Source organism: Pholis gunnellus, assembly GCF_910591455.1.
Source record: "Pholis gunnellus genome assembly, chromosome: 13".
NCBI classification, from domain to species: domain Eukaryota; kingdom Metazoa; phylum Chordata; class Actinopteri; order Perciformes; family Pholidae; genus Pholis; species Pholis gunnellus.
In genome coordinates this window covers 9,108,242-9,118,860 of record NC_136540.1, presented here as the reverse complement: position 1 = coordinate 9,118,860, position 10,619 = coordinate 9,108,242, and positions in this window count along the sequence as shown.

Genomic DNA, 10,619 nt, shown 5'->3' with positions numbered 1-10,619 from the left:
TTGGTGATTCCTGTTAATTAATTATTATTATTATTATTTCCCAGAAATGCATGCTCCCAACACTTCAGTATCTACTTTTTCTCATTCATCCTACATCCTTACATTTTTTTTAAAATAAATTTTCCTATACTGAATTTTCCGAAGTCTTCACCTCCTGTCTTTGTCCTCTATTGTGCGTACATGCTCGTGTGTAAAATCTATTTTCTACTTCTCTGGGAGAGATGTGAGATTCAAGGAAAAGCATGCAAGCATGCAGACGGTGTGTGCCTTATGGATGATGAATGGACATCAGAAATCCTGTTTAGCTACTTGACCATGGAGTTAGTGTGGAAACAGACAAGCATGCAAATAATGTCTGCAAACACAAGAGATGAATGAGATGGCGGCGAAGTCATACCCTCACATGAACCTGGATTGAATATAAGATTAGATAAGACGCAGACATGATGCATTCCAGGTATAATTGGGTCTGTTGGTTGTTGGTACGTTTCATCTGCACATTAATTCTGTTAAAGTAAGTTGAAGGATGTGATTTGCACAGGAGGATGAGAAACCCCCGTGAGAATACAGTCGACATACACGATAGCTTTGAAAAAGGTAGAATAAAATAAAAAGCAAAGACAACACAACTTGTTGACAAACTCAACCAAGTTCAGTGTGAAAAGATCTAGCACACCTCCTGGCACGGTAGAAATAAAATCGTGTTGCTTCTGAACACTGTTGGAGTGAAAAAAAAAAATGCCAGTGAAAGTGTTTCCTTTTTTAAAATGTATAATTGGCAAGTCAGTTTGAATTGGCTTCAGTCACGGAAACCCAAATGACGTCTGATCATAATTTGCAGTTATTTGATTTCCATCCTCGAGTCTTGAGAACCGTGACTGAAGCTTGATTGTAAGGCACTGTTGACACCGAGTTTGAATCAAGCTCTCGGCGCTAGGGGGTTACATGAGGGATCATCTGAGGGAGGGCTTGCTTGGCACCAGACATGAGGTTTCTGGTTAAATTAGAGATGGAGGTGTGGTTAAGAGTGACGATAGTTTGCAGGCGAGGAGACAGTTTTCCTAGGGGTAAGGAGCCGGGGGGAGGGGGGAGGGGAGACAGCCGTGTTGGTGGCTTGTCTGTGTCTGGCATGCATGGGGTCGTTGGGGATTAAAGTGAAGCATGAAGGCAGGGGATCGAGGGTCTTTGGTTTCTGGTTTCCAAACTAGCTGAATCAGCAGTGCGATCATCTGCACCACATCACATCACCAATAGCTCGATCTCTGATGTTGATCCAGTAAGTTGCTAACAGACCCTCTCTTTATCTCGACCTTCTGCTCTGAGATAATTCACAACGATATATAAAAACCCACTTGAGGTGGTTTGCGTGACTGAAGCTCCGGGTGCGATAGAGGGGCTTCCCAAGCTTGGGGTGGCGCGATCATTTGAGGATGATTTGATCACACCAGGATATGCTGCATATCTATTTTCATTCTCAGTTTTTCAAAAGGTAAACAGGCTCAAAAGCACAGGGATCAAACTCGACAGTTAATGTGAATGTGGGCAGATTTCGCTGACCACCAAAGCTGTTTCTGACCTGTTTTCTACAAGTGAGTTGCTTTTACACACACAGAAGCTCACACAGAAATGCAAACCGACTGTTTCAAAGTTTACACATGAGCAGCTTCAGCATCTGCATCTGCAATAAATGCTTCCCTCAGCTTGGCGGTTAGTAGTATCGACACACACATTTTCCCAGGCTATGACCTTTATGGCTGCATGTCTGCTTCTTTGCACACTTAATAGGCCTATGGTTTGCAGTTTACCATATCACAACTGTACTACACGGATCTCTGTTAATGTATTTACTACTTGCACGATTACAGGACTGGCAATGGAAATGTAGCCAGGATAGTTGGCTCCACTACTGTCGTCTGAACCATCAGCTGGTCATTCATCCCTTCATTTCTCTTCCAACCACAAAGGTCACGCTGCTGTGTTGCTTTTTCCCTGCTGGCAGGCCTGCCGTGCACTACAACGGATGATATATGTTGGTTATGTGATGGTCTGATCATCCCACGCTCCCCACAGGCTGCCTGCGTGTGTGCTGTAGGTTGTGTGTGTGCTTAGGTGGATGTTAGTCAGAGGTACAGAAGCATCAGTTGTCATCTTCATTTTCACATGAATTTCACATGGGTTATCAACTTTCCCCTCAATCCCATTTCAAGGCTGTCCTTTGATTTCTTTATTTCTTTATCCATTCATATTACTGAGATCAACACATCTGTTTTTGTCCCATCTGGATCACATGGCTTCATGTGGTTGCCCACTCCCTCCACAATCTTTCGCCTGTCTTATGTTGATTCCCCCGTCGCTCTTACTAGCTCCTCTCTTCCACAACCTCCTTATTTTCTCTCCACTACTTTACTATACGATACCACAGATCCCTCTTCTCTCCTTTGCCATCTCTCGACCGTCCTACCAACCGTGTGTCAGACTCTCCAGAAGTGGTTTTACATTCAAGTCTTCACCTCCCCCACCCTGCATATCTACTGTATGTGTCTCCTGCCACTTCCACCGCCACTCAGACACCCAGACACACAATCACAACCTCAACCCTTAGGTCTAGATAAGATCCAATCAAACCCAAACACACAAAAACTCCCCATCTCCCTTTTTATGACCTTAGGCATCAGTAATTTCTGAACATGGCGGGCTATGTTGTTGATCATCCCGTCTCTACTCAAGAGGATCGAGCTGGAGGTTGTTGCACGGTGGTGCTACCCCGCTGAGACCAAAATGATTACCATTTAGTGGGAAAGCTTTGAATGTCATTTGTGCAGAGCAGCGCCTTTAGCCGCGTCGGCTGGGTGGTGAGCCTTGTCTTGAAGAACGGCACCCCCCCCCCCCCCCCTCATCTCTAGAATGGTGGCAAAGGAAAGGTCACTGTGACAATCGATACACTGCCTCTCCCAGTTTGCCTGGTTCTGCTTCAGTGCATCAGACTAATCAGCCTGCTGCTCGGATTGAGAGGAGAATTCAGGACCAGATAATCAGGTGGGAATGGAAAGAGGAAGGCTTGACTAACTCTCATAGCCACATTCAGCATCTGTAGTTTTAACGCAACTGGTATTGTCATCGTTATCCTTTCTTTGCAATCATCTTCTTAATGACAAATCCAAATTATTCTTTATTTTGGTCTCAGGTCTCTTCTCTCCTCGGGCTCTTTTTCCTTGTGAAGGTTTTATTGTCTCTTTGGGTATATTAACAGCAACGTGTGTCTTAAGTGGGTTCACACTAATTGCATTTGGCTAGGGCGTGCTCTTAAACACACAAACACAAGCGCACAAACGGACAGAGAGAGGTATCTCTGGTCAAATTAGAAGCTCTCCAGTTTCACTCTAACATTACAGGAACCACAAAGCTAGTTAACCTTATGTTTAGCCACACTGGCAAACAGAAAGCCAGCACGGTGTGGAGTGATGTGTGAGCTGTATTTATCAGATTTTCTCGGACCCAACCCATGCCTCCGTACTTCGCAATGAGCTCATTTTTACGGGCTGCAGTTGGCTATTTCTGGTTTTCACTGGTCTATTATTAATACGCATTTTCATTTCAGTTTGCATTAGCACGGTTTCCACAGCGCTCAAAAGCATCGGGTTTCTAATTATGGCCTGAGAGAGGAAATTGTCCGCAAAAAAGTTCTAAATCAGTATAAGCAGCACATGATATGTCAAGCTATTAACTTGCAGGTACCCATTACACTCAGTTGCTAAAACACATTATAAATGAATAAAATATATTGCGCATTTGTTCGGGTCTACTTTCAGCGGTGGATTAATATACATTTGTTTGCCTGGTGAGTATTTCCTGCAGCAGGGTGGTATCTATGGGAATAACTCAAAATAAACTAAATGGCCGTGTTCATGGTAATAAAGTAACATATCACCTGGTGCAGCTTGTGGCTCATTGATGTGTTTTTCATATTTGACAACAATTGAGCTCCATGACACAGATTAATTAACTTTATCAAACTTTGGCTACATAGACAATACTTGAAAGATATCACTTCAGCTTTTTTTGTGCAAATGTCGACAGTGAGAAAATGTATACATTAAAGATGAATAAGGCCCCCCAGCAATACAATTGGATCCACCATACAAGCTCAGTTTTGTGTCAAAAGTTCCACAAACAGCAATCTCTGGCTGGAAACCTTCCTGTCACCGACCCTTTAAATATTATTGTTTTGCTTTAATTCGTCTGAATCATTAAATCCCTCGACGTTCAACAATGGAGTCAGATGACACATCTGGACCACATTTTAATGAAGGCAGTTATTTGAGATTGATTGTATTTTGTCTATCAAGCCAGTGCCATGAACCCAAACATGACATAGTCTCCATCCCATTTGGTACAGTAGTAGATGATAGTAAATGGGAGTTGGGGAGAGGGGATTTATATGGTGAATTTATTGTCCATGCCCCCCAAGGGGCTTCTTCCCTCTCTCCTCTCTTCCTCTACAACAACAGGAGATTTCTTGGTGGGAAAACTTACAGCAGGGGTGAGACTATACTGCAATGTCCTTGAGCCTTTTGTCTTGTTCCTGCTGTCATCTCCGGTAGGGAAGGACTGGGACTGAATCCTCCTGGGGCATTTGCAGAAGCAGATACTCTTCCTACCAGCAGGGAAAGTCTTAAGGACACAAATAATGTCCTCAGGGCTGTTGTGCCCCTCATCTTCTTTCAGAAGTCTTCCAGCTGTTCAGACATATTTGTGTCTACTGGAACACTGCTAACATCTGTCCCATGTCTGCCAGTGATTGATGTCGGCCATGTGAGAGATATCAGCAATATCACAAACGCATATGAACACATGTATCTGATGTACAGAGAACACATGGGCCCATATACATGACAACCAGATATGTGCACATGATAGCTTTATTGGCTGTCACCTCCGCTGTTCAAGTTCTTTTTTGGGAAAATTTGCAATCTTGGCAGTCAGATTTCCCGTAAATCTGTAGTATTTGTGTGAAATGGGATGACTCAAATGTGTCTCTCTTTTGCATTAAAAGAGAGTAAATATGTCATGTCATCATGACATCATGACATCATGACAACATAAAGGAATTAAGACAAGATGAAACGTTCTTTCTTGTCACACTTTAGAAGCCCTGTGACGTGGGAAGGACAATTTATGTTGGCTTTTTTCCTCATTTAACCCAAAAGGAAGTCAAGACTCTCAAATTTCTAACTATTTTGTATTGTTTTACTTCTCCAAACAAAGCTGTAACCTTAACCCTAACGTTAAATAAAGTCGTTCAACTTGCCTAATCACAATCTGCCTCAAAGTTATTTTACTTACTGAAATGTAATCACAAGCAAACCCTTCACAGCCCTTCACACACTTCTCTCGTAGCTATTCTCAGTCTTCAATCCCATACGGGGGTGTGCTCATTTCATGAAATTCTATGAGATCATGTTTGGATACTCATGAATTATGTTGATAATCTGATACAGTATGACGACATGCTTTCAAAGGCAGAATAATGCAGAGTGAAATCGTGTACATAACAAAATGACAAATGCTGTTTTTATAGATAGAAGTATACAAACTAACTAACTAACATTGTCCATTTGGAAGTTTATCATCACTGAGAAGGACCCATTGTACCTTGTAAAAATGAGTGTGGTCATCTTTAAAGTCAATAAAAAACATCCTTATCCTGGGTTTGTGAGTCCTTTTGGAGGTATGAAAGTGTCAGGTGAAGGTCTATCCTTCATTATTGGATGTTGCAGTTGAAGACAATATCTACATCATACTTTTATTCCCCTACAAGAGAAGAAAAACGTGGAGTTGAGGGTGCTTTAACTTCCTTGCATCTGGAGCTGTATTAACTCTGCCAAGATGTTTCCTGGATTCCAGCTGTTACATGCTAACTGGCACACTAGGGGGTGAAACCAGATGCTTTAAGCCTTTTGTTCCACTCTACTTAATGATAAAATAGAAATAACCTTTCTGGATGAAGCCAAGAGACTTTAATCATCAATTACACGAATTACAAGAATCCTTATAAATGCATGACATCTAACATCTTTTTAACTAAATGTCATTGTTTGAAAATATCTTTTGGTGTTTCCTCTAATTACATTGAAATATTTTACACAAAAAGAAGCTGGCTACTTGTCAGTTTCAGATTTGACATGTGTTGCCACTTCAAACAGTGAATTTATGTGACCCAAATTATCTGGCGGTGTACTCTGGAATCGTACCAGTGCCAGATGCATTTTTTTGCATGGTGCCGACTATGATGTTTAGCAGTGTTGCAGAGAGGGGTGGTTAACCCTCATTTGACCTTATTGATTATCACTTTATCAGTTTGGCCCATTTACTGTGTAGTGTTGCTTTGTAGTAAAACAGGAAACAGAGATGGGCAGTGAAATGCTGATATGTCAGCGAAACATAGAGCACATTTAAGAAAGGAAAAAAAAAGACTTCTGCTCTAAATCACATTCCATGTGAAACACTGACCAGGGCTCCTAATCATAAGATCTCCTTATCGTACCAAACACTTTATAAGGGAAGGTCAGTTAACCCGGTATAGAAAAGAATAGCATTTTATGCCATTGGTTTTTCCATTCCCTCTGCTTCACAATGGTTACAGTTTCCTAAAATCAACATTTCCAATCTTGACAAAAAAAAAAAAAGTCATGAACGCTTTGGAGCCAAATACCTACATAGTCTTCAAGCCAGATTTACAAAGGAACCACAACACTATTGTTCTCTGAGATTAATGGACAATATGTCTTCGACAGCGCAGCTGAAATATTTCCTTCCACATATCGACTGTGCCTGGGTGACCTCTCTCATGGGCTCAACAAACATCAACCAATCAATGCAAACCTACAGTGTTTTAAACAAGCATCAACTGTATTAGTTTCAGAAAATTAATCGTTCCACATTTTGGAAAAAATGCTTCTCCCCTTTCTTGTCTAAAGTGAAATGAGTGTCCTTTAAATATAACAATCAGCTTAGCTTAGCATGAACAAAACAGGGGGGATACAACTAGCCTGCTCAAACTCAAAGATAACAATTTACATATTGTATTTGTCAGGCTAGCTGTAACCCCATATCTTTGATGCTATGCTAAGCTAACAGTCTGCTGGCTCTATAGCTTCATAGATTTGAAAGGCTAAGATCAGTAATAGCTGAAACATGTCTTGACTGATAACTATTGTGTTACCATCTTTATCTTAACTTCTAACAGTGATGCTACCGTTTGTGTATGGATCCCTGTGTATAGTGTGTTTATGGAAGAGGTCTCATGAGTGGACATGACCATTAAAATACTCCAGGAAGTAAATTTAGCAGGCAACAAGTTTTGAACAGTTTAGTCAAGCTTTGAAGAGGTCTGCTGCTGCCCTCTGTATTTAAAAAAAAAGAAAAGCCATGTGCCAAGCACCCGACCAGCACATGCACTGCACCAGCTCCAAGCACATGTCCTAAACACAGATTTAGAAAATTACAGCCTGCGCATAGAGCTCTTTAAAAAGCGAACACTTTCTCTGATGCAGTTTATTATAAAGCAGACCACATGCCAGCACACACACACACACACACACACACACACACACACACACACACACACACACACACACACACACACACACACACACAGTAGCCCATATGTATGTGCAGTGGACTGAGGTCTACTGAGGTCAGCAGTGTTGGTATAGGATATCCTGTTGATGTCACTCCAAGGATGAGAATGGTGTTAAGGGAGAGAAGACACAGCTGGAGTCGGTGAGTGTGCCTTCTTGATCCTGAAGTGTTTGTTGAAAAAACCCTGGCAACAGAAAAGTTACAGCTCACAACTGTCTCCCCTTAAATATTACATTACAGTTTAATGAAAACTCTGAACTTTGTATCAATGACAAGATAAGTCAAGTTAATGTGTGTCTATAATCAATTCAGATGCAAAACTCAAGCATAATTACAGCCTGAAAATGCTCCCTAATACTTGAAAGTAGAGATTTTGTTGAGATAAGAAGTCCTTGATCCACTGACAATAAAACATTGACTTCACAAGCCCCCTGGTTGCTCGAATAATTATCTTGCTTACTCCAATATCTTGGAACCTAGAAAGCAAAAACAAAACCCTGTGCTTTATCTGATCATATAGCATTTATATTTGTGGAGATATTCATTGTAATTGTTGATAATGCAACCAGTCCTGCTATCTGATCGCATCTGGAATTTGAATCCAGAGAAAGAGCCTTTCCAGACCCCTCTGGTCCTGCACAAAATAAGGAAATGATAGATTTCAGTGAAAGAAGAAACAAGAGGGTAAGTCTGTCAACATGCAACACTTATCCAATTTACCAAAATGCTATATTGCTAGCCAAATATGGAACAATGGTTTTAAGTGTTTCAACTTTCTTGAGTTGATTTTTGGAGACATGCACTTCACCATTATGTGCCAACAACAGGCTGAGGCTTAGCAAGCTACATTTTATTAATGACTGAGGATTTGTCAGTGTTCTGACAGTTTGGGGTCTGGGCTGCAGAACTGCGCCTTTCATATCTCAGATCTTAGTATGTCGGGCAGAATCTCTTGGGAAGGCTGCCTTTCGGGTGACACGTCCAGAGCTTTCAAACACCGATATGTCATTGTCAATATCATTCTTTCTCTGTACTTTTGTGTAATTATCGTGAACAAAATGGTGCCATAGTCAAGATGATTCGCAGCTTCTATCCCACAGCAGTGTCCGTTTACAGCAAGTGTTTTTTAAAGTTATGACCACATTTTCCATAAACTGCTTTCTTTCACAAAGAATATCTTTATTTCGTCTGGTTGAGAGTTTTCATCTTTGCTTTACTGCGGAAGATAAACACACTGGATAAACATAGAGATTTAGCAGAGGGTCATTTCAAATCTTCCCTTCTGCCATTGTAAGAAAGCATTGTTCAGTGTGTGCGGGAAAAGCAGGGCCATTTTCTTGATTTGAATCTTGAACTGATCCATGAGGGTTTAGTGAATTTAGAATTGAAGGCACAAAATTGACTTACGGGGTATCAGCTGCAAATGTCTCACAAGTCTGTCGACAAAAGCATTGAAAATTGTACCTCACAATGATTTCTTGATAGCAAAATGCTGTATTTGGCATCAATTGGGTGACAAAGCTCTCGAATGTTTTTTTTTAACGAGTGAAAGTTGCAAGATCTGAAATTGAGAGCAATTCAATTGCCTCTCAACGACTCTCAACACGGCCGGCCTCTCACAGCTAACGCTGCTAACAATGCTAAAAGTTCAAGCTAGGTGAAATTGCTGACATATAGCTAACAGTGTCTACTTGAGGGGAAACAGGAGGGTGGGTGCTACGCTTCCGCAACAACGCTGTCTTTCGGGATGGCAGTTGTAACCGCCGTATGAGGGCAGTGCAGAGCAGCGTCCGCGAGCTAGCCAGTGGGGCACGCTCACATGCACAGACATGCACTAAAAGCACACACGGCACACATGTATGTAAACAAAGAAGAGAGAAGCTCAGAAAACAACACACACAGAGGGAGAGGACTTCATTCTCTGCTCAGATAAACAATGCTCCATCATATATTTACATAGAAAATAGTTGTTTGCTGCTATATTAATGCTCAGAATGTTAAATACAGCTCCTCTAAGAAGTGCAGAAAAATGTTTGGAGAGGGCAAGTGGGGACGCAAGCGTTAGGTAACGAAGACAAAGAGGGTGGGTCAGGGTCAGCTGAAGAGGACAAGAATTTTGAGACGATACTGTCACTAAAATGAAAACCACTTGTGAATTTAAATCACTGAAGAAACCTGACTCTTCCCTGTAGCCTGGGACTGATCACACTGTCTTCGGGGAGGTTATGCAGAATCAGCTCCAAGTGAGACTCTCAGAAATTAGAAACTGTATCCAAATAAAACTGCCTTATATTAACATGCACACGCTCGCACACACACACACACACACACACACACACACACACACACACACACACACACACACACACACACACACACACACACACACACACACAGAATGCAGCCACACAGAAAGCACAAAGTAAACTGTGTTTTTTGGGTCATTTCTGATAATATCCCTCAAGGTTTTTCGGGACACACCATTCATTTGCTTCCTATCAGGTTCAATCTGAAATCTTCTTGCTCGTTCCTTGCAAGCCAATCTCCCATTGCACTAATACCTCCCTCAGAGAACCACCACATCAGAGGGCGACAGACCTTCAGCATTATCCAGGACAGAACAATGCTGGCATGTTCAGCAGTGAGGCACATGGACAGAATGAAAGAAGGAACAAGAGGAGCCACAAGCCATACAAAGGGTCTCGTTAAAGTCACAGTCCCCTGCCATCCTTATTGGGCAGACATCTTTACAGCAAATGGCTGACTAATTTTCACAGGGAATCTGTTGCTTTCAGGGTGTTTCAGATTATTCAAACAACCCATGGACATGATGCACAGTGAAATATTATTCCATTATTCTAGTAGTATAAACAAGAACACCCTTGCGTTCCCTTGCGTCCAGTGTCAAGAGTTTCTTTTATGGTCACACTGAACACATGGTGCACACTGCAGAGGTGCCCCAACAGTCATCAAAGAAG